Raw genomic sequence first — 6,142 nt, 5'->3', positions numbered from 1 at the left:
TAAAACCAAGCAATAATTTAGTTTAACTAGTAAAAAATGTCTGCCTTGAGCATTATGCTTTTTTAAGAACTATCTATATGGGATTAAATTGACAACAGCAACTGGAAAGGTTAGAGAGGAAGCTCTGGGCGGTGAGTTTTTGTTAACAGTGGAAAAGGAGGGTGAGAATGGTTGCACAACACAGAATGTAATCAATGTCACTGAATTGTACATGTAGAAACTTGAATTGGTATCTGTTTTGCTGTGTATATTCTTAACAACCAAATAAATAAAATTTAGAAAAAAAAAAAAAAAAGCCATTAGATACGTTGCTATTAAGGCCCTTTACAGCAATGGTAGTTAATTGCAAAAAGAACTGCACAACAGGTTACACATGTATGTCACCCTCCCAGGTGACTCAGCACAATTCTAGCACATATTAGGTGCACGATGAATGTTAGTTCCCTTTTCTCCCAGCTTACATCCTCCATAGGATAAATGGCCATGGAGAAGAAAGCATCTTTTGAAGCATTCCAAATATTTATTTATTTTTTTACTTTCTCTCTTTTTCATGTTAAGCAAGCATTTGCAAGTTTTAACACTGGTTTCAGAGGTATTTCTAAGGACTTGGTGGCACAGTGGTTAAGAGCTCAGCTGCTAAACAAAAAGTCAGCAGTTTGAATCCATCAGCAACTCCTTAGAAACCCTATGGAGCAGTCCTACTCTTCACCAACTCAATGGCAACAGGTTTAAGTAGTGTTAACAACAAAATAACGTAAGTTATTTGCGCTATAAAACTAACCAGTTGTGGTTCATGTATAATATATAAGTATTTGATTACATGTCAACAAAAACATAATGTAGAAATGATTTCTAAGAAAGTTCTATACTTTGTAAACATTTTATTTTTAAATAATTATATTGTAGATTCAGAGTAAGTTACAAAGATAGCAGAGAGGTATACCCTTCACCCAGTTTGCCCAATGGTTACATCTTATGTAACTGTAGTATAATATCAAAACCAGGAAACTGACATTGTTCCAATGTGTGTGTATAGTTATGTTATTTTATCACATATGTAGATTTGTGCAACCACTACCAATCAAGCTACAGAGCTTTCCATCAGCACAGAGAACTCCCTTGTGCTGCCTCTTTATAGTCACCCACAACCCCACTATCCCTAACCTCTGGCAACTACTAATCTCTTTTCCATCTCTATAATGTTGTCATTTTGAGAGTGTTTTATAAATGGAATTATGCAGTATGTAACCTTTTGAGATTGACCTTTTTTCACTTAGCATAGTGCCCTTGAGCCCTGGTGGCAAAGTGGTTAAGACCTCGGCTGCTAACCAAAAGGTTGACTGTTTGAACTCCCCAGCTGCTCCACAGGAGAAAGATGTGGCGGTCTGCTTCCATAAAGATTTATAGCCTGGGAAACACTGTGAGGCAGTTCTACTCTGTCCTACAGGGTTGTTATGAGTCAGAATGGACTTGATGGTAATGGGGTTTAGTATGGGGTCAGCCAAAATGCCCATGAGAAGCAAGGATGGCAAGACTTCGTCCCACATACTTTGGACATGTTATCAGGAGGGACCAGTCCCTAGAGAAGGACATCATGACTGGTAAAGTAGAAGGTCAGAAAAAAAGAGGAAGACCCTCAACAACTTAGATTGATACAGTGGCTGCAACAATGGGCTCAAGCATAACAACAATTTTAAGAATGGTGCAGGACCAGGCAGTGTTTTGTTCTGTTTACATAGGGTCGTTATGAGTCAGAACTGACTCATCAGCACCTAACAAAAATGCTATTGCTAATATTTTGTTAAGAATTTTTGCATCTGTATTCATGAGAGATACTGGTGTGTAGTTTTCTTTTTTAACACTGTTATGTATATAGTAACAGAAATACCGGCTGATTTGGGAAATCATCCCTCGTCTTCTATTTTCTGGAAGAGACTGTGTAGAATTGGTGTTAATTCTTCTTTAAAGGTTTGGTAGAATTTTCCAGTCAAACTAGTGGGCCTGGAGAATTCTTTTTCAGGAGTTTTTTAACTATGAATTCAATTGCCTTAATAGTTATTAAAAAAAAAAAAAAAAACCTAAAACCCTTTGCTTCAAGTCGATTCCAACTCATAGCAACCCTAGAGGACAGAGTAGAACTGCCCCACAGGGTTTCCAACTAGTGGCTGGTGGATTTGAACTGCCGACCTTTTGGTTAGCAGCCAAGTTAACCACTGCACCACCAGTGCTCCTTAATAGTTATAGGGCTATTCAAATTATTTGTTTCATATTGGGTGAGTCATGGTAGTTTGTACTTTTTAAGGAATTGGTCCATTTCATCTAACTTGTCAAATTTCATATGTATAGAGTTGTTGGTAGTATTCCATTATGATCCTTTTGATGTCTACGGGGTCTGTAGTATCCCTTGCTTAATTCGTGATATTAATTTGTGACTTCCCTTTTTTTCTTTGCCTGATTTGCTAGAGATATGTCAACTGTATTGAACTTTTCAAAGAACGAGCTTTTTGTTTATCGACTTTTCTCTATTGTACTGCTTTTTTTCAATTTCACTGATGTCTGCTGTTATCTTTATTATTTCCTTCCCTCTGCTTGCTTTGGGTTTATTTTCCTCTTCTTTTTCCAACTTCCTGAGGTCCAGTTTAGATTACTGATCTGAGATTTTTCCTTTTTTCTAATGCATGCACTCAGTGCTAGGAATTTCCTATCCTTAAAAAAAAGTAAACCAGATGATGCTATTTCCCTAAAAGTTATCAGGACTGCCAAATCTCCCCCATAACTTCTAGCAGAGCAATCAGTTTCCTGAGTGGGTGACTACCTCTATATCCAATATCAGGGTAGCTTCAGATTTTAGTCCTAGTTCCAAAGAACTCCAGAAGTGGATAAAAGCAAAACTTTGGCACCAGTTACCTGGATCCTAACCCTGGTTTTGTGACATCAGATGCATAACTCTGAGCTAGTCAGTTAACTGTTCTAAGTCACTTGCTTATAAAATGCTTAGCACAGTGCTGGCATATAGAAAGAAATTAATACATTTTAGCTAGTACTATTATTAATACTCAACAAGCCTTCCTTATTCCAAAATACAGGTATAGCAAAGAAATATCCTATCTGGCAGGTGCATCAACGTAAACTAGTAAATCTAGGCAAATTTAAAGACAAATAAACCTGAGAAATTGAAGGAACACAAATATTTACAAACCTCCTCCTGAATTCCTTACAGCAATGAAGTTTATATAAACACTTAGAAAGCCAACTCTACTCCTAAAGTTACTCAGGCAAAAATATACTGTAAAAATCACCCAGCCTGCTCTTCCACTCTAAGACAAAAGTAATCAAACAATGTTACATTTTTTATTTATTTTACAAATTCTATCTACCTCTCACGCAGAGCGCTTAAGCAGCTCTCTTCTGACAATAGACCAATAGCTATCCCAACCCTAAAGGCTGGCTCCCTCAGAAAATGGGCAAGGCCTGGACAGTTTCACTGGAGAATTCTACCAAACTTTCAGAGAAGAGTTAACACCACTACGCTAAAGGTATTTCAGCGCACAGAAAAGGATGGAATTCTCCCAAACTCATTCTATGAAGCCAGCATAACCCTGATACCAAAACCAAGTAAAGACACCACAAAAAAAGAAAACTACAGACCAGTATCCCTCATGAACATTGATGCAAAAATCCTCAACAAAATTCTAGCCAATAGAATCCAACATCCCCTGCCACTACCCCAGCCCCACGTGCATTCTCCTCTGAGCACCTATCACAATCCCTCGTGACGTTGAGTGGCAAAAGGATCATGAATAAATAAGAGTCCCCTAAAAAAAAAAAGCATTCAACAATATAGCAAAAAAATAATTCACCATGATCAAGTGGGATTTATACCAGGTATGCAGGGATGGTTCAACATTAGAAAAACAATGTAATCCATCACATAAATAGAACAAAAGACAAGAAACACATGATCTTATCAATTGATGCCGAAAAGTCATTTGACAAAGTCCAACACCCATTCATGATAAAAACTCTCAGCAAAATAGGAATAGAAGGGAAATTCCTCAACATAATTAAAGGCATTTGTATAAAGCCAATAACCAACATCATCCTAAATGGAGAGAGTTTGAAATCATTCCCCTCGAGAACAGGAACCAGACAAGGATACCCTTTATCACCACTCTTATTCAACATTGTACCAGAGGTCCTAGCCAGAGCAATTAGACTAGAAAAAGAAACAAAGGGCATCCAAATTGGTAGGGAAGAAGTAAAGTATCTCTATTTGCAGATAATATGATCTTATACACAGAAAACCCCAAAGAATCCACAAGAAAACTACTGGAATAGAAGATTTCAGCAAAGTATCAGGATACAAGATAAACATACAAAAATCAGTTGGATTCCTCTACACCAACAAAGAGAACTTTGAAGAGAAAATCACCAAATCAATACCATTTACAATAGCCCCCAAGAAGATAAAATACTTAGGAATAAATCTAACCAAAGACATAAAAGACCTATACAATGAAAACTACAAAACTACACAAGAAACCAAAAGAAACCTCTGTAAGTGGAAAAACATACCTTACTCATGGATAGGAAGACTCAACATTGTGAAAATGTCAATTCTACCCAAAGCAATCTACAGATACAGTGCAATCCTGATCCAAATTCCAACAGCATTTTTTAATGAGATGGAGAAACAAATCACCAACTTCACACGGAAAAGGAAGAGGCCCTGGATAAGTAAAGTGTTACTAAAGAAGAACAAAGTGGGAGGCCTCACACTGTCTGATTTTAGAACCTATTATACTGCCACAGTAGTCAAAACAGCTTGGTACTGGTACAGCAACAGATATGTAGACCAATGGAACAGAATTGAGAATTCAGACATGAACTCATCCACCTGTGAGCAGCTGATATTTGACAAAGGCCCAAAATCCATTAATTGGGGACAGTCTCTTTAACAAATGGTGCTGGCATAACTGGATATCCATCTGCAAAAAACTGAAGACCCATACCTCACACCACACAAAAAAACTAACTCAAAATGGATCAAAGACCTAAATATAAAATCACAAACGATAAAGATCATGGAAGAAAAAATACGGACAATGCTATGAGCCCTAATACATGGCATAAACAGAATATAAACCATAAGTAACAATGCACAAACACCAGAAAAGAAACTAAATAACTGGGAGCTCCTAAAAATCAAACACTTATGCTCATCAAAAGACTTCACCAAAAGAGTAAAAAGACAATCTACAGACTGGGAAAAATTTTTGGTTACAACAAATCCAATCAGCATCTAATCTCTAAAATCTACAAGATACTGCAAAACTTCAACAACAAAAAGACAAATAACCCAATTAAAAAATAGGCAAAGGATATGAACAGGCACTTCGCCAAAGAAGACATTCAGGCGGCTAACAGACATATGAGGAAATGCTCACAGTCATTAGCCATTAGAGAAATGCAAATCAAAACTACAATGACATACCATCTCATCCCAACAAGGCTAGCATTAATCCAAAAAACACCAAATAATAAATGTTGGAGAGGTTGTTGAGAGACTGAAACACTTATACACTGTTGGTGGGAATGTAAAATGGTACAACCACTTTGGAAATCTATTTAGCACTTCCTTAAAAAGCTAGAAATAGATGTACCATACGATCCAGCAATCCCACTCCTTGGAATATATCCTAGAGAAATAAGAGCCATTACACAAATAGATATATGCACACCTATGTTCACTGCAGCACTGTTCATGATAGCAAAAAGATGGAAACAACGTACGTGCCCATCAACAGACGAACAGATAAAGTCTGGTATATTCACACAATAGAATACTACGTAACAATAAAGAACAACAATGAATCTGTGAAACATAACATGGAGGAAACTGGAAAGCATTATGCTGAGTGAATTTAGTCAGTCACAAAAGGGCAAATATTGTAGAAAACCACTATTATAAGAACTCGAAAAAAGGTTTAAACACAGAATAAAACATTCTTTGATGGTTATGAGGGTGGGGAGGGAGGGTGAGGGTTATTCACTAACTAGATAGTAGACAAGAATTATCTTAGGTGAAGGGAAGGACAGCACACACTACAGGGGAAGTCAGCACAACCGGACTAAACCAAAG

The sequence above is a fragment of the Trichechus manatus genome, unplaced genomic scaffold, assembly GCF_000243295.1.
Source record: "Trichechus manatus latirostris isolate Lorelei unplaced genomic scaffold, TriManLat1.0 scaffold00183, whole genome shotgun sequence".
Classification (NCBI taxonomy): Eukaryota; Metazoa; Chordata; class Mammalia; order Sirenia; family Trichechidae; genus Trichechus; species Trichechus manatus.
This window is presented reverse-complemented; position numbering follows the sequence as displayed.